A 27,958-nucleotide genomic window follows, 5' to 3' on the forward strand; every position below is an offset into this window, starting at 1 on the left:
TCCCCCTCAACCAGGGTTGGCATTCTTAACTCCCTTCTCACCCACTTTTTCTTTGTTGAAATTATGATAATGATACTTTTTTCAGAAATGTTATACTTTCCTTTAAAAAGTGTTTGTTAACCTCTAATGAAACCCAAAGTTAATACAAAGTAGACTCCCCATTCATCTGTCATAGTAACTCTTTGCTATACCTCTTCCCGTCTGAACTTACTCTTTCCAGAAAATAAATAAGCAAAGCAGTCCAGGCTATTGCAGACAAACTTCTACTTGTCTTTTGTGAAAAGGCATTGACACTCTTATCTGTATTGAGGAATACAACAACAAACATACCTAAGGATTTTTGGTGTTTTTTTTTTTCATGGCCCCCTCACCTTTGTGGCTCATAGTTCCCTCAGATGAAATCAATCTCACACAGATATATCTAACTAGTCAACCTAGGGTTGTTTTTTATGGTTGATTTAGACGAACAGGCGCTAAGGAATCACTAATCTTGCCAAATATCTATTTCAGGATGAAACAGACTGTGCCATAAAACTGCTGCCTATTTTTCTCAGTTGACTGCAATGGTATACATCTGTCTTTGGTCAAATGAGTTTCTTTTCTTGCAGTCAGTGAATAGGTCTTTCCCATCTCTTTCATACCTAACCAATAAGCTCTAGGAAAAATTCTTTTTATATATCTTGAGTCTGTGTGATTGAATTTAATTGGATTTTTTTCTTCAGTTCTCAGTGTGACCTCATTCTCCCTTTATGATATCCCAATTCATCCTCTTTGAATACATCCCAGAAATTTCAGTTAAAAAACCTTGTCCACAGTCTCTTATTTTCAGAGCCATGTCAAAAATGAGGTTGTTAAATCAGATCCTTCTAAACTGACCCTTGAAAACACTGGGAATAACCTGAAAACAAAGGGTTCCATATCTAGACAACTTAATTAAGAAATTTCATGTAAATAATTTCCATGACATAGTTACCTTTACCTCTGCCAGTTTTCACAATCATTTATGTTCCTTCTCCCGGTCATTTTTACTGCTGCTTCAGTCAGTCATCTTCATTACTTCCTCATATTACATACCCTTGAAGGAGAAACGAAGGATATGCATTTCACAAACCCTCTCTTTGACCTGCTCTTCAAACCCTCTTAATTTCTATGCTCTTGTCACTGAGATTGGATTAATTTGACTCTATGCTTATATAAAAGGTGCAGAAATCTATACCGGAGCTTCTCTGTCAGCTTTTTGCCTGGCCTGTTGAGAGAAATAGGCGTTTCTTAATTTCTCTTTAAAAATTCCTACATTTTTAAGTGTAGGTGAGAGTCATTGCATTGAGTGACTAAACCAAATCTTTTCTGTGTCTGATTGTTTATTTTTAAGTTTCTCAGATAACTGTCCACTAATAGAGGATGGAAGTTGGGATTCTGCATCAAAAATTTAGGCCAAAGCCTCTGTCTCATGTCTGACATAGTCATGGACTGACTTTTGAAAATTAAAAGCTGTAATCAAATCAAGTGCCAAAACAAATTCAGTCATCCTCAGATGAAACTTTTATATCCAGGGAAATATATACCCAGGAAAATTATGCTGACACCCACTGTTTGAAATTTCTCTTTCAAAATATGTAAATTTTAAACAAAAATAATTTTTGCACCTTTTTCAGAAAGTTATATTTTACATTGTTTTTTCCCCACATGTCCCTTGTTGTACCATTCCTTTTTTTTCCAAAAAGAAATTCACTGTGCACCATGATTACATAATCATCCACCACAGCCAAAAAGAAATAAAAAAAGAAGGATGACACACTGAAAGAATAATTGTCATCTTCAAGAGAGTTGTTTTCATCTTGGCAATGATCTTAGCAATAAATGTTGCAGTTTTCAGAAGTGATATTTCAGGGCTCTGGAGGCCAAAAATATTTTAGGAAATTTAAATTTTCATGGAGAAGAAAAATCCACTGAAAAACATCCATATTGGAATGAAAGTAAATTAATCATGTAAACCAACTGGAAATTCCAGTTTTGCCGGATTTCAGTTAGGGGATATGACACAACAATCTTTTTTTGAGTGTAAAAATATAAATTCTAATATTCGGGGCCTTATATTGAGAAACCTTTGGAAAGTATAGCTGTATACTGTATCCTTGAGCATACCAGTGGTGACACATTGAGAAAGACTTGTTTAGTCTTGTTGAAGTCATGGCATGTTTAATGAAATGTCCCTTAGTCAGTAAAACACTAAAATTTGTACTTACCTGCCTTTAAGCAAGAGAAAATTTCATAAGTCTTGGATAACTGTATTAGCTTTTTGCTGTATCAGGAACAACATGCTCAGTATTTTGCAAAACTGAATTCTGAATCAATTATAAAAACTTCCTGTGGCATTTCATTTTTTCTTGGATTTCTTTTACAAAGAAAACCCTGAATCAATATTATTTAGTGTATGTTTGATTAGACAACACCTGAAAATCCTATAAATGAGTTACACAGTTAATGTTTAGCAAACCTTTTCATTATTTACTAAAAAAAATGTTAAGTGGTGGTACTTATTGTACCTGCATTATATTGTCTGTGTTTCTTATTCTGAAAATTATAAAGGGTAATCATAAACTACAATGTATTTTGAAACAAAAATTAAAAATTTGTCTTGCTTCTCCAGGAGTATATTGCTGTCAGATAAGCTGATGCCTTACTCTTGGATTTGATTTTTTTTCTTTAATGCTGAAAGTACTCTATTGCCAAAATTGGGCAAAGATCTCAAAACCTAGAAGTCTGAATATTGCTGCTATATAAGTCCAAAGGTACAGAACATGAACAGCCATTTCAACTGGTCTGAATCATGTTCATGAGTTTCTCTGATTTATCCTTCCATTGGCCCTTCTAGGAAGTACTTTTTTTTTCCTTTTGCCCCCTGTCTTCTATATTTCATTTCATGTGTCTATCGAGGCTATGAAAGATAAAGCTATCTGCTTTCTTCTGCAGTAAAGAACTATATGGAATCAGTTCACCTGTCTGTCACTCCTCATTAAATTCTTACCCTCTTCATTCACATTCTGATCTTTGCAAATGAACATTTGCTTAATAAATGTTCCCAAGACTAACAGTGCAGAGTGAAAATCCCACACAGCAGTAAATTATTAACTCAGTCACAGGGGGAGTGCCATATATGACTTTTCAGAATGAGTTATTATGTGGATCATCATGTAATTATGAATTTTTCAAGCCATGATAGAGGAAAATTGAATATTTAATATTTTATGGACATATTCTGCACTGAGGACATCTTTCAAAATTTTATGATAATTTTTGGAGTGAGCAAAGAGCAGAACAAAAGTTACAAAATAATTACAAAGTGGAATATTTAATCACCATGGACATTGTTGGCGATTTCTCAAATTGCATAATATAATCAAGGTCGTGAACTTTTAATCACGATGTATTCAAATGGAAAAAATATGTGCATTAAAATTAATCTACAAGTATGTTTTGATTGTTTAAGAGATGAGAATATGAGTTTTCATACTGTATTGTGCAATAGATAGAATGATGTGAGTATTCATGGCAAGACAACGGGCTGTCAAATGCTTCTGAATAGTCATGGATTGCCCCTACATGGGGCATTTAGAAATACAGAAACATGAACATAAACTATGCTGCTTGTTCCAGGAAAGCTTGCTGTGAGCAGGGAACATGAGGGGGAGCAGTGCAGGCACCTGAGCATAGTCGTTTTGCACAATTTTAAACATCCTGGGGTATTCACAGCATCCGTGTGAGACTGGCAGAGATAACACACGGTCTGTGGGAGACCAGAGTCCTTCTGAAGCAGCAGCTGGATGCTAGGCAGGATATCCTAAGGCATCTGAATGGTATTAGACACCTATGTTTAGGCTTTTGAATCACTCTTTGGGAATCAAAGCTGAAACCATGTGTATTTTAAATGCCACTAAAGTCCTGCATATGGACAACAGACTCGAGCTGTGAACTTTGGAAAGCAAGAATCACTAAGGAAAGGAAAATATTTACTTTTTATTGTGATAAACAAGAATTTGAACAGAAAAAAAGTGTTTCTAAGGCTTTGTTTCCAGGGAGGAAACAAAAATAAATTCATCAAGCACTTGATAATAGGTGAAATGAGATGTTGTTTTTGGCACTTTAATAACCAATCAACTTAGTGCAAATCTACCATAAAAAAACCCAAGTATTGTTTTCCTTAGCAGTCTTTTACACCCTGCCCGAAAACCTGCTGAAAGGTAAGGAAAGTATGAAAGCTTGAGAAGCCTATAGAGCAAACCAAAATATATATAGTAAGTACATATTAGTCTGGAGCTACTTGTGGGGTCATGCATATTTACAGATTTCTTAATTTTATTTATTATAATTTATTTGTTTAAATAATTTACTCCATGTGCATTACTAAAAGGTGCCTTTATGCCACACATAAAATAATTCACAGTTAAAATATAAATTGTGTCTACTGTTCCAGATTCCAAGACATCAGCCTGACTTCATTTGCCCAGAAGGTTAAATGATGGAAGCTAAAAGGTTTGGACCAGAATGACCCGACATTGGCAGTGTGCTCAAGTCTTAGTTGCAAAGTGCATACTTAAAAAACACAGCAGACAAGGGAACCAGTAGTTTTCACCCAGATGCTGACAAGGTCCAAGCCACCCAAATATTGAGAATTCCCACATTGCCTTGATTCATGACTGTCTGATTCCAGACAGAATTGCTCCCTGCTCTTGCAAAGTGAGTAGATGAAGGCAGGTCCTGCAACACGCTGGGCTGAGAAGAGTTACTCAAAAAATTTAGTGTAATATATCCTTTTATTTTATTAACATTACCTATATATCTTTGGGTTGTGTATGGACATGTTTGTACATTTATATACACGTAATATATAATTTTCAATATGATGTACTACTGAACGTTTACCTGAACACTGCTGTGTTCCTTACTCCAAGGACAGCTCTCAACACCATTCAGAATGAGGCACTTCTAAAATTTCAATCATCTTTTGATTTTGGAAAGAAAGTTAAAAGGTGTCTGGGAGAAAAAGAAAACATTTTTCTTTCAAAGTACAAATAAATCTAGACTTTGTAAAATGCTAGGAGCCAAGTACTGCATGTCAAGTGTGTGATTACAGTATACAATAATAAGAATAATATTTCTTCTCTCTGCAGGAACATCATTGATAAATGACCTGGCTCAAATCCTGTGATGATGTCAATAATGAATAACAATTCCAGTCAAGGTAATTACAGTTTTTCTACCTGTAATTACACTGGCAGTTTCAAATATGGACAATACCTTTTGTTGTTTCCAGTTTTGATTATGTATTTGGATTACTACATGCTATTAAATTAATTGATCTCTCCAAAAATGACTATCAAAGACAAATTAAGTGTACGAAGGTCTTGGGAATGAACGACATGTAGAAATGTTATTTCTATTAACATTTTGAAATAGTACGTCTGCTTAATATTCAGCAAAGAAACTTCTTCATATCTTTGCTCATGAAACTAAATAACTGGTATTAGGATCAGAAAAGCATGTCATCTATTGGCTAGCTGGTGCACTGTTCTGGTGACATTGCCTAGGTGTTTTTACCTTCATGTGGATCTCCAAAACAAACATCTTGAAACTCATCTCTGCAATTTCTCTGCAGAAATGAAGTTTCAGGTTTTCTCACTGTTGGTAATCTCTAGCCCTGACAGTTTGTGGTGTGGACATTTCACAGGTCACAGTGACATCCAGCCCCATGCATTAATGTCACAGTGCCACCTCTGCCCCTTCAGTAGCACTCCAGGGATTTTTAAAAGCTAATGAGCGTTTCTAGCTGTAACAGCAGAACAGCAATCACAGACAAACGCCCAGGTGGATTTGCTTGCTTGCCTAGGCATCTTTTTTAATGATTTTATACAGCAACCAACCATGCTGTACTTTTAAGGATGCCTCTAGTGCAGGGGTCCTCAAACTTTTTAAACAGGGGGCCGGCACGTGGATGAAGTGGCAGGCAGTCATCTGCGGCTGCTTGGTTTCCCCCCCAACCCCCGGTTGGGGGGGGGGGGGGGGGGAAGGGGACACACGGGGGGTTCTGTAAATATGGGGGGGCAGATTGAGGACCCTGGGGGGCCGTATCCGGCCCGCGGGACATAGTTTGAGGGCCCCTGGTCTAGTGATAAATCTTCTTCAGCCCGTTCAGGAATGTAGATTCCATGAGCTTACCAAGTGTGAATTGTTTCCTATTGAAACCAAAGCCAAAACCTTTACTGGAAATGTAAAGCAGCAGCACCCGGTCCCTGAGCCAGTCTCATATCACCAAAAAAATGGTCTATACTAAATTAATGACCAGTGTAGAGTACCATAAAGAAATACTATAGAAAACTGATATTTTAAGTGGGGTCTGACTGGGAGTCACTTACTAACAAAGAAAAATGAATGCCCTAATTTTGCAAAGGCACAAACCCCAAAAGCTTTATTTTTAGTATTAAAAAACACTGCTCCCAATCACAGTGAACAGAACAAAGTCCTGACTGACAAGGGACATGCACAGCATCCCCCACTACATTAGTGTTTTCTTTGAATAGTAAACAAAAGCCATATTTAGCACTTCCATAGCACTTTATATGCTCAAAGGACTTCACTAACCATTACTGGCATATCTAGACGCTTCTTATATGCAGATGAATGCAGATATGACAGTAGGCATTAGAAGGCAGGATATTAGAATACATTAGCAAATGGACAATAGAAAACAGCTGGTTTGACTGACTGTGGGGGATCTGAGTCAAGAGTAGCGGTTCTGATTGCCGTCATGGCTTAGAAACTCATCATTTAATTAACAATATAAATATTTTAGAAATTAACATTTTATAAAACCACAATAAGAGGTTCCATTTTGAGAATGGGAAAGGATTAATTCACAGTTGGCTGCACCGATGGCATCCAGCCTTCATTTACTTGCCTTACAACAACACACTCGGCGAGAATTAATACAGCACAATTCACACCCTGTCATGTCTCATTACTTAATTATGAAATGTCTGTAGTACTTTGGACATTACTGCGCCTGTTTGATTGGCTGTGACTGATGTCATACCCACTTTAATACTAGCTGGTACATGCATGGATAGGCCTGTCCTCCTCCTCACCATTTTCCTTCTTTCTATTCATGAATTCTATTTCATAACAGTAATAATATACTCCAGGCGGTGCATTTCCAGGGAATTATTGCATTTCTCAAGTGGGTAAAGTCATTTGGCCTTTCAGCCTTATGCCTTGCAACACCTTCCTAGGCATGTTATAATTGCCCAGAAATACGCTATATCTTGTATATTATAATTCTTACATGCCACTGTTTCTTTTTCACTTGACCAGCCCAAACAGACTCCAATAGCAAAAGAGAAGTTGTCAGGTGCATTTTTTTTCAAATGGGTCTCTCGGATGTATTTGCAAGACATGGAGTGTCTCATGCACATATAATTTAAATGCATTAATTTACAAATATTAATCATTTAACATCCTGTAGAAAATATAATGGCCACATTCCTACGTCCCTTGGCAATTCCAGAGCACTGTCTCCTGTATCTCTGAGGTGGCAGTAGCACAAGACGACACACTTGATTTAATAAGAATGTAGAGCCACATGCAGTGATATGCTTAGATATTTTTAAGAAGTGAGATTCTACAGTAAATGTTTATGAAAGCTTAAAAGGAATCATTTCTGTAGAGCAATCTTTGAGTCTAATGATTAAAGAAAGTACAAGACATTCTGCTCGGTTTATGGTAAACTACTGAAGTTGAAACTTACTTTAAGTAGGAAGAGAAAATAATTTAAGCATCAAAAATATCCTCAGAATTAAACAGCAAAAATTCTTACAAGACATTTCTAGGCCCTCCAACACAGAAGTCCGACATACACACTTATGGATGAGAAGAGCTGGACTGAATCTCTTCTGAGTTACTAGGGTTCACTTTTGAAGGTATGATTCAGCCTGCCATGAATATTTTGTACTCCTGTAGTAATTTTCAGCTGAATACTTCTAATAACTCAATGAGCTTTAATGAATCAAGCCTTCTGGCAAAGTCCAGAAGGAAGGTCAATTTAGTAGAAACTAAATTATGGCAGTTTGCTAGGTTAGCACTTGTACCTGTAATTATAAAATGGAAAACCACTCTCCTGCCAGAGTCAAATATTCTTCCAGTAGTTCCATCCTTATTTTACTTTTTGCTTCCTCTGTAGGTGACATCTGCCAGTGTCTGAACTAGGGCTGCCCTACACTTAGCCATAATAAATGTAAGATTGAAGGATGACTGCACAGTTAAACACAAACCTGTGCCTCGTGGTGCTTCATGCCCCCATCCTTTCTTCCCATGTCTGTTACAGCCATACCTCAGATGCGAAAAAGTACTGCACAGTGCCTCCTCTGAAACTTAACCAGCTCAGGTGCTGAATTCCCCTCTATTAGAATGAGCTGATAAATAAAATTAATGAATTAGTGCCACAGCCAAAAGTGAACACATTTCGGCAGTTGAGAAGTGCATACATTTGTGCCATCTATGGCAAAGGGCTGTTAAAGCTCTGAAGAGACTGTTCTCAAAATAACTGGGGCAAGAACAAGCTTGAGATTTTAATTTTGCATAATATGTAATGTCAAGTTTATAAATAAATAACAAATTGGAGTTTCCCATAGTTCCCTTCTTCAGTTTTGGTATACCTGCTGTAAACCAACATGGTCCTGGAGAAAACAAAGTGTAAGGCTAACCAAGTTTACGGCCCTGCTTTGTGGAAAATAAAGCAAGGGTAGATGGACTAGAACAGAGAACTGGGATATATTCTATGAGAAAATTTTTCTTCAGAGTCAACATTTAAGACCTATTTAAAATGTCAGTGAATTGAAGGTAGAGATGAAGATGGGTCCAAACCACATTCTCAAATTCAATATATCTCTTAAAAGAGGGAAAATAATAAAAGAAGGTCAGCATTAAATCCAGAACAATTGTGGACTTAGGAAGACTGACATTTCCCATCATCCATGAGCTCTAACCCAGTAGCTTCCTCAACCCCTTTTGTCAGAAAACCAGAAAGTCTTAGTCTTTGATGGTGTCTTTTCTCCTCTTGTAGGTATTATCTTTGGCTAAGTTACTTGAATGCCTCAATACCCTTTGGGACCAGCTCCTGAGTGACTCGAGCATTAACGGCACTGCATTAAGTTCCCGCAATCTCTGCCTGAGGGACCATAAACCATGTCTCCCACCTGCATGAAGAATGCTTTCATCAGCTAACAACAGTTATACTGAATCTGGAAGCTCTCAGTCTTGTTAAGCTGTTTCACTTTGTGTAAAACAAACACTCCTTCACACAGAGGGGAAACCAGTACTGCCTTCTACCTGAGTTTCCTAGCCACTCGTCTAAACATCCGTCTTCATCTGCTTTCTGACATGACAGCATCCTCTGCAACAGGACAGCCCGAATCCTACTAGACTATCCTAATGGCAAAGCTATGAGGGGAAAAGGTAGAAAAATTTCCTTCTCCTGTATGTGTGTGTGGAGAGGGCAGAGGCTTAGCTGCCTATTCCTGCACTTCATGCAAGCAAGCTCTTGTTTTATGACTCCCAGAAGGACCTAAATAAGAGGCTGAAAGAAGGGGACCAATACAGCATAACAGTGCCAAGACTTAAGCTTACGCATCCAGCTACAGAAATTTCAGATTTCTATGCTTTTAGGAGCAGGTTTGAGTGTCATTGTTGCGACTGTTTTCCCATGTTAGATTTAGACACTTGAAAAAGGCATGTGAGTACTTCATTTTCCCTTGAGAATGTGAACCTTAATACACAGCATTTTAAGCTGTAAAGCAGCTTGGGAAGTACTGGGATTGATGTCAGGTAGGTAACAAATACTGGCTCACTGTCTGATGTTGTGTTCATCCCTGGAAATCAACAGGTACCCGGCATCAGTCATGCTGAGTCACTGACATGCAGGTAACCCCTCGTTACAGCTGTGCAGTACTTGGCTCTAGGATCATTTTACCGTTTTCCTTAAATTCATTGCACTTTGAACAAGGCTTTGAACAAGGTAATGATGGACATCTGGTTTCAAATAGAGGGGATTTCTAACAATTACTATCAGCTAAACCTGGAAACCTATCAAATGGCAATAATAATATATAAAAAAAATCAGATATTAGGTCATAGTGGATTATTTTACCGGTACTGAAGAAAGATCTGACAAATTGAAGATAACTATTTTAAATATCCAAAAACATCTGAAAACCTGCCAGCCTTCCTCTATGATACAAATTCCTTCTCTTTAGAAGAATTATACTTTTTACTCTTTGCTCTTGTTTATTGTCAGTGTAATAGTCTTTCACCTGAGAAAACAACAGTGTTATCAGTGCATGATCACATAGTGGTATGGATAAATAAATAATGACAAAATTGTAGATGAATATAGTTTGTGAAATACCGATGAAGTTACAATTGTTTTCAAAAGACTTTTAAAGATTCAGTATTAAAGGTACACACTTCTGTAAAATTACAAACCATTTTAAAACCAGCTGTGTAGAAAAGCAATGATCAAACATAATTTATCAAATTGATTTTACTACAAATAATGTATTATTAATTACACAGATCCATAAGAACCTAGAACTCAAGGACTGACTAAGTGCATTGAACTCTTATTGGTAGTACTAAAGGCAAGTGAAAAAGTTAAACAGACTAATTAATAGAATAAGCCTGCAAAATATGTATTTCATATCATATATATTTCAAATTAGGGATTATCTCCATACTTAGTTTTTCAGGATGAACTCATGCATCAGCAAGGAGTTAAAGTTTCAGTCGGTTGTGAATTTGAAGATATTCTTATCTTAATCATGACATCATTTACTTAGTTCAGAAAGACTCAAGTGATGTCTAACAATTACATAAATAAAGAATTCTGCCATGTAAGTATTGAAATGTGACAGGTATTTTTGCTTTGCAATGATAATAGGGCCACGAGTGATATGAATTTAAAGGGAATAGAATCTATTCTGTTGAAGACATTTACTTTCATTGTTAGCACATACATTTGCACTAGCAACATAGTTTATGTTTACCAGAAAAGCTGTCATTCAACAGACAGATGGCTCCAGTGGCAGAACGCAAAGCAACTCACACAAATTGTTCAGTGATTTCCCAAACTACTTTAACAATGTATTCCAAATTCCCATCATTTTATGTGTAAGTATAATTTATTCATTGGTGTCACCTATACTCCAATCTGAGTACCTCCCAGTATTATCAAGCATATATAGAAGATGTATTATTTCTCCTTCTCCTTCTTTCCAATCAGCAAATATTTTAGAATTATTTTATTTTACCATATATCTATATCTCTGTCTATTTGGCAAGAAAGAATAAATCCCACTTCACTATCATTACTTTTGCCATATGCATACACCCATCTATAAATAAAAATACAAATATGCTTTTTACATATTCATATATCATATGTATACCACATACAAATATAAATGGTAAAAGTTGTGATGGAGAAGTGGGATTTGTTCTTTTTTCCCAAATACATAGATTTTATTTTCTGGGGAGACTTAATCTACTTTTTTTAGCTCTAGTACCTTCAATGTTTTCTTCCAGAGAAGCCACTCTTGGAAAGAGACTTCGGGGTGCCTGTCTGTTCTCTGTGTGTGCGTGGCAGGGTGACTTTAAGAAGCCATACATTCTCTTCAGTACCAGCACTGCATCTCGAGGCAAGGCACATACCAGTATTGCACATTTTATTTCCAAAGTGCTGAATATGGCCCCAAATCATCTCTTTGTTCTGGAAGTCTTTGATTCCAAACAACTCCAAGCACCAGGGAAGTAATGCTCAGATTATTCTGAAGTCCAGATTCTCACCTCAGCATGGTGGTATCCTTTTCAATGGTGACATTTACTTGCAATATTTAAGCCAGATAAACTTAGACAGGAATCATTTCGTACTTCTCGAGCCCAAGCTCAGTCCTCCCAAGAAGGGAAGATGAGGTTGAAGTCTGAGATAACTGCAAAATCCTTTTGTAGGAAGAGGATGACTATACAGCAGGCAGGGGGAGTTCTGATCTGGAAGCACCACTCTGCTGGGCACCCCTTGGGGAGCCAGCATCAATGTCCACCCACCCACAAAATAGCCACACGGCGCAGCCAGTTAGGTCCAGTGTGAGACTAGTGCCAATCCTACATGTACAATTTGTCGCCTTCAACCTTGAATTGGCTTGCCTGTTCACGCCACAGAGAAGAGAGAGGAGAAAGCAAAGAGAAACTCTTTCTCAGAAGGCAGCACTCCACACAAAGAAATATCACCTCAGGAGCCCAGGTGCGGGACCTTCCCAGCTAGCCTGTTGACCTGCAGGAGCTTGAGCCAATTTTCTACCAGAACATGGCAGAAATCAGCAGGTGCCAGGGCTGAGAGATGTTTGTGTTGTGGGACATGGACCCAAGCATGTGCCATGCTCCCTGTTCCCACAGGGCAATCAACAATCCTGTAGAGTGTATCTTTCATGTTCATGGACCAGACTAATCAGGGTATGCTACAAGGACAACTGTGTTAGTTAATTGTTGCAACTCAGAGAGGAGGAGAAAGTGGATGTGGAGCAATGGGTGCGATGGGGTAGCAAGTTTCTATGGGGAATTCTGCATTCAAATAAAAACTAACCTGTTCAGCCTTTCTTGGCCTATATGGTTCTGCATATGGCTTTTGGTATTGCTAGAGCTTCTTTGAAACCAGTGTAGCAGAGTAGGTCTGCTTTTGCAGCAAGGTGGGAGTTGGGGTATGCTGCTCAGGTGTTAGCTGTGGCTGTGTGGTGACTGACAAGGGACACAAATGGCATCAGACTATAAATAAATGGGGGCTGGTGATCAAATCACACTGAGCTTGGTCAGTATGACCACAAGTGTGAGAGCAGTGACTTTCCATTTCTGGACACTGAAACTGGAAAGGACCAGCTGTATCAGCTGAATATTCACAGGTCCATGGGGCCTGATGGGATTCATCCCAAAGTGCTGAAGGAACTAGTGGATATTACGTTAGGACCCTTCTCAATCATCTACCAAAGACCTTCAGAGTCTGGGCAGGTCCCTGCTGACTGGAAGCTAGCCAATGTTATTCCAACCTACAAAAAGGGCATGAAGGAAGACCCAGGGAACTACAGACCTACTAGCGTAACTTCAGTTCCTGGAAAAAATTATGGAGATTTTACTGGGTACTACTGAAAAGCATTTAAAGAATAAGGCAATTACCAGGCATAGTCAACACGGGTTCACAAAAGGAAAAGCCTGTTCAACTACTTTGATACCCTTCTATGATAAGGTCACCCACCTAGTGGGTGAAGGGATGGCGGTGGATGTAGTTGTTCTGGATTTTATTAAGGCTTTGATACTGTCCCTCACAGCATTCTTCTGGCCAGGTTGTCCAGCTGTGGGATGAGTGGGTTTATGGTGCGCTGGGTGAAGTACTGGCTGAAGGGCAGAGCTCAAAGGGTTGCAGTGAATGGGGCTACCTCTGGCTGGGGACTGGTCACCAGCAGTTCCTCAGGGTTCAATTTTAGGGCTGGTCCTGTTCAATATATTTATCAACGATCTGGATGCAGGAGTTGAATGCACCCCTAGTAAACTTGCTGATGATCTCAGACTGGGAGGTGCTGTTGACTCTCTTGAGCAACAGGAGGCCTTGCAGAGGGATCTAGATAGATTGGAACATAGGGTAATGGTTAATGGGATGAAATTCAACAAGTTGACATGCCAGATTCTGCACCTAGGGTGGAGTAACGCTGGGTACAAGTATAAACTGGGGGAGAGGTGGCTGAAGAAAGGGATCTGGGGGTGCTGGTCGACAGCAGGCTCAGTGCGAGTCAGCAGTGTGCCCTGGCAGCCAAGGGGACAAACCACATCCTAGGGTGCATCAAACACAGCACAACCAGGCGGTCAGAGAGGTGATTATCCTGCTGTGTTCAGCACTGGTGCAGCCTCACCTGGCGTGCTGTGTGCATTTCTGGGCCCCACAATATAAGAAGGATGTGAAAGTCCTTAAAAGCATCCAGAGGAGAGCAACAAAGCTGGTGAAGGGCTGAAAGACATGTCCCATGGCGAGTGGCTAAGGGCTTTGGGTTTGTCTAGTTTGGAGAAAAGGAGGCTGAGGGGCGACCTCATTGCTCTCTGCAGCTTCCTGAGGAGGGGGAGTGGGGAGGGAGGTGCTGAGCTCTTCTCCTGGGTATCTAGGATGCATGGGAATGGTTCAAAGCTGCACCAGAGGAGGTTCAGACTGGACATTCAGAAGCATTTCTTTACCAACACGGTGGTCAAACACTGGAACAGGCTTCCTAGAGAGGCAGTTGATGCCACAAGACTGTCACTGTTTAAGAGGTATTTGAGCAATGCTCTTAATAATATGTTTTAATTTTTGGTCAGCCCTGCAATGGTCAGGCAGTTGGACTAGATGATCACTGTAGGTCCCTTCTGACTTAAACACTCTAGTCTATTCTACATTTTGTAGAAAGACACACCAAGGGGCCATATGTAGCTTTATTGGCATGGTGATGCCATGTCAATAAAGTAAGAGACATAGCCAGAAGTGGATAATTCAGAGAAACCCTGAGGGCACTTCCAAACTCAACATTGCAAATGGGGAATGGCACAGCACAGTGCATGTTGCACATGCTGGGACATCCACACATGGAGAAGTGGGTTGTATGGGTTATGTTAAATGTCTAGCAGCAGAACAGCGAAGCATGCTGTGGCAACAAACTCAGGAGTTTTGTCTACCACCAGTGTTGCTGTCAGCAATGACTAACAAGTAGGGAAAAGTTTAACAGGGAACATGACATTATAGGATGAAGGAAACAGGGTGAGTGGAAGGATTTCCCAGGATCAGAGCCAAAATCTTTGATGACTTCTGAGGCAAGATATCCATTTGGAATTGATTGATGTATTTGCATGTGGACAAATAGGAACATTTTACCTATTAAATGCTCTATTTATCAGAGGCTGATCAGGACATTTTTAGAATGAATCTCTTTATCAAAATTTTAGTATCAAATCTTTCAGAAAACAACACTGGTTTATTAGTATTCAGGTTTTTTAAATAAAATAGCTGCTTCTATGTCACATTAACCATGTAAATATTTGAATTTAAGCCTAAAAGTACTGAACTAATGGCTACCTGCTGAAATAGAAGCTCTTGTCAAAGAACGAAAAACAAAGCTCTCCATACACTCACACAAAACTGAGCTAGAAACAACTTATTTTCCTTCACCATGCAGCATACCATAGTCAGTGTGTCTCCTTCTGAAAAAAAGAGGAAAAACCACACGTAATATCCTCACATTAAAATTTGTAATTCAATTAAAGCCCTACAAATTTTATGCCTTCTTCCTGTGTGCTCCATCAGCTGGAAGACATAAGACAATTCAGCAAGTGCAGACTTCTAACACCAAAGGAATCAATTCCAAAATGAAGTTGTTCAGGAAAATAAAAAGTTTTGCATTCAATTTTCTCTGATATTACTCCTGCAGAGCCACCTAGAGCACATCTAATATTGTTAATAGCAATAAGGGGTGTGAGGCACCGGGCAGGAGGGTAGGGAAAGCAGTTTGCCTGGTACTTCTCTTGTCAGAGAATATTAATCTCTAGTTGTATGCATGAGGTGAGGAAATGATAGTTCTCTGTATGCTACGAATCCAAGACTTGTTTTTAAGCTGTCAAGAAAAACTGGCCAGTTAGAGGAACTACTAAAAGAGTTTGCCACTATGCAGCTTGTGGTACTGGTGGTGGCTGCGGTACTGGTGTTTAGACAGCTGTCATGTGCAGACAGGATCTCCCTATGGAGGGCTTCGAAAGCACGTGCTTCTTTGACCATACAGGTAACTCAAGCATCTCTTTAAGGATGTCTGCTTCTCTAAATACTTGCTTATAGACTTGGCTTGAACTGTAGACGATATACCTGGGTACATCGCTGACCTCCATGTGATGTAACTCGACATTAAAAGAAGCATTATTTAATGCTTTTTAAAGCACATGATAGACAAAGAAGAGTTTTGTTCCTGTCACTCATCAAATGTATGACTTTGTGCAAGCCAGCTTCCTTGGCATCCATATACCCACAGAGGCTATGATTTACAACAGAGGTTATTCTTAGGTCAAAAAAGTGTAACGAAAATAAATCACTATTGCAGTGCCCTATGGGACAATGAAACAAGGGAGATTATAAATAGAGGATATATTTAAATGTAGAATTATACCCTCTTATCACACTCACAAAGATGATTTTCATACGAATTCAAGCCTATATAGGCTGAAGTGAGGGAATATTGCTGGACTGCTACCGTACTTCAAAGAGGAACTTACTCTTGCTGCACCTTATATGAGAGACACATCTGCTAAACATCTGCAATTCATTTTTCTTTTATTCTCAGATCAACAAAATTTGCAACAAATATGGTTTCCACTGACACTTTGTTAAAGAGAGATGCTTTTACTGATCTTGCCAACATTAATGTTCATGGCAATGCTTGAATTATTCAGGCCTGCTTTACTTAAAAACAATTTATGAAGCTCCATAAATGTATGGAGCTATTAGGAACATATTGTAATACAGCTTGTCTGACTTGAAGACCTAACCCTATTAAATGAGATCACTAACAACAAAATCAGGTATATAAATATAGTCTTAATTTTTGCAGATGTGAAATTATCTTGATGCTTTTCCTGAATATGAGTAGTTTCCCAAACCAGGATCTCTCTACAGCGGTAGAGTTGATGGGAAGATTTTTCTCCTCATAAAAGTTCTATACCAAGGGACAGGACTGAACACAAAAATGTATGGATTTTCTGACAAGAAAATTAACTTGTAAAAAATTATCCTCTTGGTTTGGTTTTCCTCAGCAATTTTTGCAGAATTCTTTAAGTCCAATCTGCTGTCTATAAAACCAATTTAAAAATTCATACGTGTATGTGTTTGTATTACAACCACAAACATTTTAAATTACTAAAAACCAGTTATATAGCAAGAAAGAAATAGACAATAATTTTTCTCATGGATATTTAGAAGTGTGCACCAGTTTGTTACTGGATGAGCGAGCATAAGGAACATCTAAGGGTGAGACCTTTACCCTTTGTACAGAAGCTGGTGGAGAATCAAAGATGATATCAGGGAAGAGTTTTCAGAAATCAAGAAAGCTGTACAGAATATAGAGCCATAGCCAGTGAAGATAGGAAAACACTGATTAAAGTTACCATAAAAGCATTCCCTTTTTCAGTTAGTTACAAAAGAAAGGTGAAGCTTTTTGTCTTTTACATTGCATTCTAAATTCTTCAGCTACATTTTCACCATAATTATCTAACTTCATTTTGCATGAGGTTTCCCACTTGGTCTACGTGCAAACCTAAATCTTCATGGTACAGATCTATAGTGCAAATTGGCTTCTGCTCCCTCTGTTTAGCAAGAACTACAGGAACAGGTTTGTAGGATGAAACATCACTGAGATCTTGACATCCATACTGCATGTTTCAAGGGTTATCTCAGACCGCTTTCAAAACTTCAGGTTTGTTTCATCCAAGAAGAAGCCAGCTCACGTTCTCTGAGATTATTTGGCAAAGTGAACCAAAGCATGATACGTGGGAATGACTGGAAAATTTGCTCCATAAATGCACTGGCAATCCAGCCTAAAATAACAATATAGACATGCCTTTAATCTGTCAGAGGATGGGTGATCATTGCCTGCCCTCTATGTTGGCCAGCACTGTTTGTAGAGAGGGGACCTTCACTAATGTGAAAATAAGCCACATGGTTTCTCATTGGATCCCATACATGAAATGAAACCTGAAAATCTGGAAAGGTACTTTTAGGGGAAAAAAATCTAACCAAATATTTGCAAACCTTGTTATTCCATTGTATTTTAAAGATGACTCTAGGAATTTATTGACTACCTTCGATAATTTGTTCATACCAGCCATGACACACACACACACATATACTCGATCACTATCTGTATTTTAAGCATCTGTACCAAGGAAGGAAATAACCTCACAATTTGGCAGGTAATGATTTGAAAATTATAAATGAACATAGTTTTAATATTTTCCATAAAAATTAGCTCTACATTTTTATGCACTTTTTTCTTTCTTCCTCATAGACAATAACAAGCTTCTGCAGGTGATAATTTTTCATTTCTCATGAGCGCCTTCTCATTTATTTGTTTTTTTTTTTTTCATTATTAATTTGAAATATCATAACAAGCCATTCACCAACTTAGACTTCTAAATTAAGACTTGATCTTTGATCTACTGTACTATGTACATCATTAAATGGTTGCATTATGTCCTCATTGGAAATTTTATTCTTTATCCTAAAAAATAAGTTTTCTATGTGTTGTGCAAAGTCTAAATTTAGTTTCTGTGCTTTTCAGGGCATTAAAAAACGAGGAGCAAATTCCATCTTAAGTTCTGTTACAAGTTATATGCAAATTTTCAGTAATATAAAAAAATAATGTAAACAGCTCTGGCACCAAAAGAAAAATATAATCTTTTTCTCAATTACTTTTCCAGACTTCAAGTGTAGTTTTGTCCCAGTTGCTTACAGGGTTCTTTGGTTTGATGACTTAGCAGCCTACAACTTCTAAAATGGAAGCATTCAGGAATGAACGTGTGAGTGGCTGAGGGCATGAGGATGTGCATCACTGGAAGAACATGAACTTGAAGTAATATTTTGAAGCTCTGAACAAAACAGACACAGTGTAAAAGAACACGTATGAAATTTGTGTGTGATAAATACAACTACACATAGATGTCACCAAATTAAACTCTGAGAGACCCAAGAGCTATGTTATATATATATTTAGGCGCTCATCACGCCCTCAAATAACACTCAGCCCACAGAGCAGTAGTGAAAAGGGAGTTGAACAGTCAGAATGGAGCAGTAGGACTTGAAAACGTTTTGTTCCTGCTTTTCTAATGATAGGAGATTCTTACTGATGAGAGCTGAAATAAGAATTGCAGAATCGGTCTTTACCTTAAAATCACCCTCATCAGAAAACTAAACACCCTGTCTTCTCTCTTGTCAGGGAACTTTACTCATAGTCATTGACAGAACTGAAAGCCAGAAGCCTTATTAGACCTAGAGACTGAAAAATTGGCTTATTTTAATTTGTCTTAAAGCCCAGAGCTGTCAGCAAGTACTTCACTGTCTGAAGAGGTAGCCTTAGGACATCTTTTGTCTGGACAGTTAGTAGGATGTGCATGTAACAGGAAGGATGTACGTGTACCTCAGGAACACACAGTACACTCCTTATCTTAGATTATATAAACCTTATTGTTTAAAACAATCTGAGAGCTATATGCAATCTGAATTAACGTGCCTCAGTGAGGTAATTTGTTCCTTACCTAAATTTGCAATTGAAACGTGGGAAGATAATAGAATTGCTAAGGCTTTTCTTGGAAAAAAAATAAAACAGAAATATAATTTTAAAATGTTTCTACCAGGCCCTTTAAATGATAGTTAAAAGATTTTTTGAGTTCCAGATGACATTTAGAGGTTGCACATTTACTACTGGTTCTGAAGCTCTTTAGGTTTTCTCAGGTTACAAAGCAGAGCCATCCCCTGAAGATTCCTTTTTTTTCTATGTGGTTTTCAAGGTATCTGATACAAAATTCTCTACGATTTTCCTGTTCTGAAAGTCTTTGTTTAGAAGAGATAGGAGTGATAGGTTTCTTTCAACTGGATTTTGAAAGATCTGTAGTAAGTATGGTCTTCACTACACTGAAATGTAAAGTTTGAAGAACAATCTCACTTCTCTGTCATATTTGAAGTTTGTCCCCTTCCTCTGAGGAAGAAATTTGGTCATAACAATTGTCCTTGTGATTAACAATTGGCAGACATGAGCCTGTAACTGTCACAGCACTCTCCAAAGTAGCCAGCTACAACAAGGCCTTTTACCATCACATACCATCTACTCTTCACACCAGTCCCTCTGCTGCTTTCTTCTAGTACCTCCTCATCCAGGGTGCACACAGTCTCTCTCCTCTTGCTTCTTCCTCCCTCTGCTTCTTCCTCGGCTGCTCTCTCTCCATTGACTCTCAACCACTTAACAGAACCAGCCACAGCTGCACCTTATCTACATCAGCCAACCCGCCGCCCCTGAAGCCAGCCCACAGCTGTGTGTTATCAATGCTAATTAACCCAGCTTCATTCCTCTACATGTAAGAACTTCACAAATCTTGGTTTTGTGACAGGATGCACACTGACTAACAGAAACAGCTAACGTAGATCACACAGCCTGGGAGTGTAGAGCACCTGCAGCTCCATTCCTGCTATGTTGAATAGACTGGGAGAGTTCTGCACTCTGGGTCCAGTTTAGACTATATCCAGACTCCTGTCCCCCTCTGGAAATAGTGTAATTAATTCTGGATCTTTTCTTTGCATAATACTCAGGAAACTAAACCATACTCATTGTGCTGCCTTTCTTTTGCATGATTGGCACATGATGATAGGACTTACTCAGGAAAAGGTTCAAAGCTGCAGACCATGGCTTGGTGGGGCCTCAGTGAGATGAACAGCTTGAGAACAGGGCAGGTCACCTGTGGGATCTGCTGTGAACTCTTCCTGTTCACAGCTACACAGGTAGCTGAGGTCCTGTGTAAATAGGGGTATAGAAGAGACAAACATCTGGAGGGAGCCTGACTCTGTTGTTCACTTTCTTGGATGTATTTGAGGATCGTTATACCTTCTGTCAGTGCTGCTTATGCATTTTACCCGCTGAGTGTGCAATGTGAAGAGGAGGATTTCGCCTCTAGCAGCAGAATGCTGTTGCCATAGGGCCACAGGGCCTTGAGATGTCCATCTCTAACACAACAATTTCCTATGTTCAGACCCTTCTTCTGGGTCGTTTCATTAATAGTATGCCATATTTAGTATAGCCAACTACAAAATCTATGCATTCAATTATTCCACACATATATTTTTATAACTCACTAATCCATCACAGAAAAAGAGGAATTTGCAAAAATATCTTGTAGTGATGACAAAAAGATTGGACAGACATATACATAGACAGACACTGGAAGGAGTATCTAGGACTTTATGCAAAAATTCTGATGTCCATCTCAGAAAAATTGTACTGAAAACTAGTTAAAAAATCTCCACTACATGAGGTGACACATATCATCACCACTCAAATGCAATTCTAGTCCTTGCTTTTAAATGTACACTGGCACCTGCTTCTTAGAAACCCTTTACAAAAAGTTTTGCAGTATTCTGTAAATATTCAAAGGACATAACTTATCCAAGTAGTAGTAGAAGTCTATACAATAGTTCCTGTTTTCTGGTGCATAACATATTTGCATATACTCATTATTCTGAAAGAGCTGATTTATACTTTCAAAACATTTAGCACACTTAACTACATTCAAAGTGATAGGCCCTTGTAAAACCATGGATCTTTCTTGCAAACAGCATGTCTTAGGCAAAGTATAGTTCTGAAATAATGTTAGCTTACGTTATAACAAGAATCCTACCTGAGGCTGCCAACATGTAAAAGCTAATAGTTATGGAGTTGAAACACAGTAGAGTGTCTTCCTTAGTGTCTAATATGACCTTGTAATCCTTGACTTTGGAAGCACAGATTTCAAAACAGATATCCATCCTTCAGCAGCATTAACTGGAAGGAAATATTCCCCAGGCAACAACTGAAATCCTGTACCCTTTACATCCCAGTCACACTTCTTTCTCCTCAATTAGTATCTAAATTTCAACACAATATAACAAAAACAGCAACCTTGGGGTTTGTTTTTTTGTGTGTGCGTATACATCAGTATGTATGATAGGAAAAATATTATTGTAAGATTAACTTCTGCTAGCAATTGTGATGTGTCACACTTGTGTATTGCTTTCAACAATGCAAAATTTCCTAATAACTCCACCTCCAGAGAAAAAGATTATCTCACTTCTAAAGACATTGAGACCACTGGGCTTTATGCAACACACCTCAACAACCTTCTTGAAACTAATCATTTATAGCATATCAGCAAGCCTAAAGAGCACTCTTGATGCCATCATTTTTCATCCTTGGCTTTATATTCATTTTGCTATAGAGGAAAAGCTCAGTCTCTTACTTGTGCTCCGCTATACTACTGAGAAGAAGCTGGTACATGATGGGTATCCAGGATACAAAGACATTGTAGACAAAAATCACAGGTTATTTTAGTTCTGTTGACCTGTATATTTCTTGAGGCATCTTCCCCTTTTTAAGGATTTCCTTGGATTTTGTCATCCACCCCTTAGGGGTTTTTTCCAGTCAAAAGATAAATAGCATAGTACAGCAGGGTTCTCCTATCACAGAGTTGCATTTCTGTCAAGACTTAAGTATTTGTCTCATCAATACAGCATACAGGGAACACGGAGAAAAGTTAATCTGAGTAGAGGGCTTTGAAACTGAGATTTTTCTTGGAGTGAAATTCAGATAAAAGACACATTTAACCACCTAGTAGTAGCTGCTTCAGGAAAGAAAAAATTCTGACAGGGCAGGAGTAGAAAGACAGACTACTCCTATCAGTCTATTCTTATTTGGGAGTACTCAAATGAATGCCTGTGAGAAACCCAAGTATGCCTCATGTCTTGGACAAAAGTCCATATAATCTGTTTAGATATGGAGAAATTACTTCGCTCATTTAGTGGTTTCTCTGGTGTTTCTTTTTATCCATATTCCATGGCACCTTGAAAATATCCTATGAAATAAAAATGGTTTAGAAAGCAGAGACCATAATCAGGTTTTCTTCACACAGCTTCTATAACATATAAATTACTGTAATGCATGAAAAATATACTCTGAAAATGGAAAGATTAAGGAGAGAAGACTTCTCTTTCTAAACCGGGCCCATGCAAATGTGGTTTTCCTTTTCTTTCTAACTACTTTATATCTAGAGTTTGGATGCTGAGGCTGAAGCCTGCAACAAACTTAAAACATTACAAAGTGAAATAAATGGGTCTCTTCCAAATGAATCCCAGATGATGCCAGTGAAGGAAGATTTATGTATATGTTGTATAAATATTTAATGATATGGCCAAAAACCTACTGCCACTTAGCAAAAAGACATTTATCATTCCTCTGAAATATGACTTTTTAGCCAATAAGACTAAAGTATGTTAATGACCTCGAGTGAATTGTGTTGCTACTCATTAAACATTTTTTGACTTCTGATTGGCTGAGTCACCTCTGAGCTCATAGTCCCATCATCAGCCAGAAGTTACTCCTACAGAATAGTTGAGAGAGGTCTGAAGCATTTTTTTAAAATATCCATAAAATGTACTGTAGATGTGAAACAGAACAAAGATATATATTGTGTGTGAATATCAGAAAAGCTGTTCTATGAAATTTTGACAAAAGTAAAAAATGTTTCATATAGCTACGGGGGACCTTACAGAGAACACTCCGAGACTAAAGTTTTAAGAAAATTTCCACATCTGTTTAAAAAGTCTGGTTATTACTGACCTGGCTGTAGTCCTTATAACATGTTGAACTGTTGATAAATGTTCTTTCCGTTAAGTGTTTTATTTCAATGTCTTTTCAGGTCCACTGAAATCTGTAAATAATGGATAAGCCTCCAAATGGAAAAAAAAATATGTGTCTATTCAGTTAAATCCATGCTGTTGGAGTGGTCCATACAGTGGACTTTAAACTGCTACTTAGAGCTGAAGTTATTTCTAGTAATTCAGCTGGTTTCTCAAAAGCTAAATCACACCAAAGTCCCATACCTTTACTGACTTTGTTTTATTGGGGTACATATTCAAAGCACCTGGCAAAGCAGAGAAAAGAAGTCTCACATTTCCTATCCTCTGAAATATCAGTGCAAATACATCAGCCCCAGCACAGCAAATCACCACTGGAGATAGCTGGGTGACTATGCATTATTTACGTGCTTGGTGGGATTGAGTACACCAGGTCCACTGACACAGCTTGCTGTACACAGTGTCTTGTTCAGGATGCTGCATTCTCCTTCTTGACCATTTTCACATCCTACATGACAGACAGAATCAGAAAATTTGGTCCAGGGAAACCCAAGTAATTAATAGAGCGCTATTGGAATTTCACAGACTTGGATCTTCTCAGTCCTGAGCAGCAGGTTTTGTTAATTTATTTCTACAACACAGACGTTTGTCAAAAGAAGTATTAACCACAGGTGACATCTTAATATGCCATATGATTCCATGGTCTGTCCTTCATAAAGGTCTACTTTCTTCTGTTAACTCTCCAGCTCACTGCCATTCAGACAATAGATTGGCTGGTAAGTTGTCGCAAACACTCGGGACATTAACAAATTCTAATTGGCTATGTAATAGGAGCAGACAGCATGTACAATGTTAAACCACTTCTGAACCACCTATTTTCTGTATGCAAATCAGACAGAAACAAATGTTTGGCCCCAGCTGGGTGAAATGTCCCATTTAGAATTCTTTTCCTCTTCTTTGTTCTTTGATGTTCTGCAAATGAGCTTTAGAACTCCGCTCTTCACACAATTCAATTTTACAGGCCCATTATCTGAGATATAATGTGGAGGTTAAATATATCAGGGCAGCCATTATGTGAAAATAATTAACAGTAATGAATAATGCACTAATTCTACTGATGAGAGATGGTTATATGTGTAATGAAGTGTTGGGGCAGCCCTGACAAATGAAATTAAAATATTTAAACACTGTTTTATGATATTACTTTGCTCATATAATTTCCTTTACCTACAATGAGCCACTTCGATTATCGTCATTATCTTGACAGCTCTGAAGGATGAAATAGTGCAGGTTAATGTGACAGCGATTAGTCAGAGAGAAAATCCATCACATAAAGCAGAACAGAGTGAGGGAGAAAGGTCTCTGTACTTTCCCGTTTCAAACATGAGAAGAATGATACTATCAACATCACTTCAATATTAAATGGATAGAATTATCTTGTCATTCATTTACAGCCTCTGAATAACTACCTATTTGTACCTGCAAAGGAAAGGTCAGCCTTTCTTAATCATCCATAAAAATATGTTGATGGATTCCTTATATCAATAATGGTGGCAGAAACAGAGACAAGAAACAAGCTAGGAAATTTAAAAGGAAAGCACTCTAGGTTTTGTATTCAAACATTTTCATGGGTTTGTATTTTTAAGTTTTGCTTCACATGCTGGTGTAATCTTCAAAAAATACACAGTATGAAATAAAGTGAGACCACTGGCATATATTTTGTGGAAGTTACTTCAAATGCTGTTTAAATAACAAAAGAGACTGCCTATTGCACAGCTATTCCTCATACGGTTGTGGGGTTTTTGGTATGACCTGCCTACGAATACCCACAAAACCTAAAACCATTCAGATCTAGGTGCCAAAAGTTGTACTAAAGTCAGACTTAACATTTTAGTCACTTTATTTTCAAAAGTACCGAGCGCACGTTGCTTCTAGATAGATCAATAGACCAGCAGAGCAGGCTGTTGGAAATAAGTTGAGTTTTATGGGTCAGGCAGCCAGGTAGGAGGCACATGGGCAGTTAGGCACTCACACCAAGGATCCTCTGAAGACACGTAAGTAGAAAGATGTCCAATCTATCTTGGGGAGAAGTGCAAAGGAGCACATGGAGATCAGTCACTTAAACTGAGGCATGCATGCCCAGAGCACCAAGACATCCAAAAAACCAGCTGGTTTTCCTTTCCTAGATTAGGAACACTTTTGTCACTCCAATGATTAACACATTCCGTTGGGATGCTGTTTCACAGTCCTTGCTCAGATAGAGAACAGCAGAGACCTGAATCCCTTATTCTCAATTGAAACCCAAGATTTAATTTTTCATGCACTCCTTTGTAGAAGCACAGAGAAACACCAGCTCTCACTAGCACAGCATTTCCCTCAGTTGCAACCCATTTGATTTGATTTCTTTCTGTAAAATGATTGCCCATCGGTTTCTCATTTAAGGGGAATTACACTGGCTTCAGAGACAGGTGAACAAAGAAGGTGTAGTATGGTACATAGAGGAATTCCTCTTCTGAAGTGCCACATAAGGGTCTCAGAGGCACCTGCCTAAAGAGCCATTTAAACTGTTAATGGCATCTTTGGCCATTGCAAAAAAATTAGTGGTTAGGGCACTCAGGACCCTGACTAAGTGGCATCTGAACAGTGGGTTCTCTTAACATGAATGGTGACTTTGACAGTCGTTAACATTTTTATTTAGGTGTCTAAATACAGCTTTTACAACTCTAAATTTTGCCATCTGCCCTGAAAAAATGTGAACTTACAAACAAACAAAACCGTGTAAATTTAGCAAAGGGATGCCTTTCCTGTTCATGCAAGCCATTATAATTGCAGTTTTTCTTACTGTATTATTATTGTTATTAATGTTATTCCTGTTGTTGATCATGTATTATGGTAGGGTGCGCACAAAAAAAGTGAGAGGTGTTCCTTCACTTTCTAAGTGTGTCCAGTGTTTTAAGCATTCACAGATAGAAAATAGCAGATAATCCATGTGCTGAAGATCTTGCAATTTAAGTAGAAAGGGCAGATAAAAACTGTGTGTACACCAATATTACTCAAGTGGCATGAACACCACGGTGGCAGCAAATGTTATATGTTAGCTCCACAATGCAATGATGGTAGTGGGAGGAAGGTGTTATGCAGGAGTGCAGGATATGCCAGTATTGCTCATCATCCTGCAAGGCTGCAATCATGCCTTGAAGGCAGAGCCCTTATTGAGACAGCACAGAGATCCAGTGCCTCAGAGGAAGCTTCTGAAAATGAACTTTGCTTGGTATAGAATAGTGTGGCAACACTTTGTGTGCACAAAAAGGCTTGAAAGACTAAGTACACACAACATAACAAATCCTGTTGTTTTAATCTGAATGCAGTGGAAACTTATGTCTCTGTCATACTCAGGTAAGAATCTGACCTAAAGCTATGCTGAGACGTAGAAGTGGTCATTCACAACTTACTGTTGTCCAGGACAGTTTGCAGTGTCTCTATGCAGAGCAATTGAACCACTACAGAAAACAGATCTGAAAGGTGAGCAAGTCACAAATCCTGCTCCCAACTGCAGCTGGTTAAAACAGAGCAAGCAAGAGGTTTTAAAACCGAGGAATACAGACAATAAAAAGAGTAATACGTCAACAAAGTAAAAGGATCATTTTCAACATGTTTCCTCTTACGGAGTATCAGGCCCATTGAATTGAATGAGAGTGCACACAGCACAAGTCAGGATGAGCAGGGAGGGCACAGTCCCTCACCATGGATGGCCAGTGACCCTACAGTACTGCTTCTCACAGAAACCAGGTCTGTTTCTGTGCAGTTCAGGATTGTGTGTTAGGGAAACTAGCATACACAAGCCCAGAATAAAATCTCTTGTCTGCAGACTGAGGTCCGTACAAGAGATGCATAAGGGACCTTTTGAGCTAATACGCTTGTAAAAAACTCATTCAAATTTCAGCAGTTCTTTCATTTTGCTACTTGTAAAATACAATTTACTTCATTTATCGGACAATGAAGTGCTCTGTAATAAATCTAACATTAAAAAATCATTTCCAGCAAATTACTCCAATAAAATCAATGAAGGTCAGGCTAAACTGTAGAAACAAATAAATTACCTGCTATTGATAGGGTAGGCAGACTTAATTGTCATTTAGAAAGGCTAAAAGGGATAAAGAAATCTAATAGAAGGGACACATTTATACAGCAAAAAACGAGAAAACAGCAAAAGTTTTACCCTGACAGCTCCCATCCATAGGATTGACTTGGTCCCTGAGCAGCACAGGCAGTTGTTTTTACTCTCAGTAGGACACTGTTATGTGCTTTGGATCTGTCAATATTTACCTGCTTCTGTGTTGCCTTCTGATCTTTTTACCTTTCATATATTGAAACCCCCAAACAGGATTTCTGGTAATAGGAAATGAAGAATTGATAGAATTGAACAATCCCATC

At 38.4% G+C, this 27,958-nt stretch overlaps 2 long non-coding RNA genes across 3 annotated transcripts in view; one reads left to right on the forward strand and one right to left on the reverse strand.

Moving 5' to 3' along the window:
- The window catches only part of LOC121083878, a 29,955-nt gene that overhangs the window by 714 nt on the left and 1,283 nt on the right, over window positions 1-27,958 (forward strand). The window contains exons 2-4 of the long non-coding RNA XR_005826514.1: window positions 4,475-4,533; window positions 5,172-5,242; window positions 9,116-9,507. This is a non-coding gene — a long non-coding RNA (uncharacterized LOC121083878). The remainder of the gene's footprint in view (window positions 1-4,474; window positions 4,534-5,171; window positions 5,243-9,115; window positions 9,508-27,958) is intronic.
- Window positions 762-27,957, reverse strand: LOC121083879. 2 transcript variants are annotated; one of them, XR_005826516.1, is made up of 4 exons: window positions 27,744-27,957; window positions 20,519-20,653; window positions 15,245-15,312; window positions 762-1,075 (listed from the first exon to the last, which is right to left on the reverse strand). It is a non-coding gene; the product is annotated as an uncharacterized LOC121083879 (long non-coding RNA). The 2 variants fall into 2 exon arrangements; XR_005826515.1 differs by lacking the exon at window positions 762-1,075 and adding an exon at window positions 13,631-13,711.

Source organism: Falco naumanni, chromosome 2, assembly GCF_017639655.2.
Source record: "Falco naumanni isolate bFalNau1 chromosome 2, bFalNau1.pat, whole genome shotgun sequence".
NCBI lineage: Eukaryota > Metazoa > Chordata > Aves > Falconiformes > Falconidae > Falco > Falco naumanni.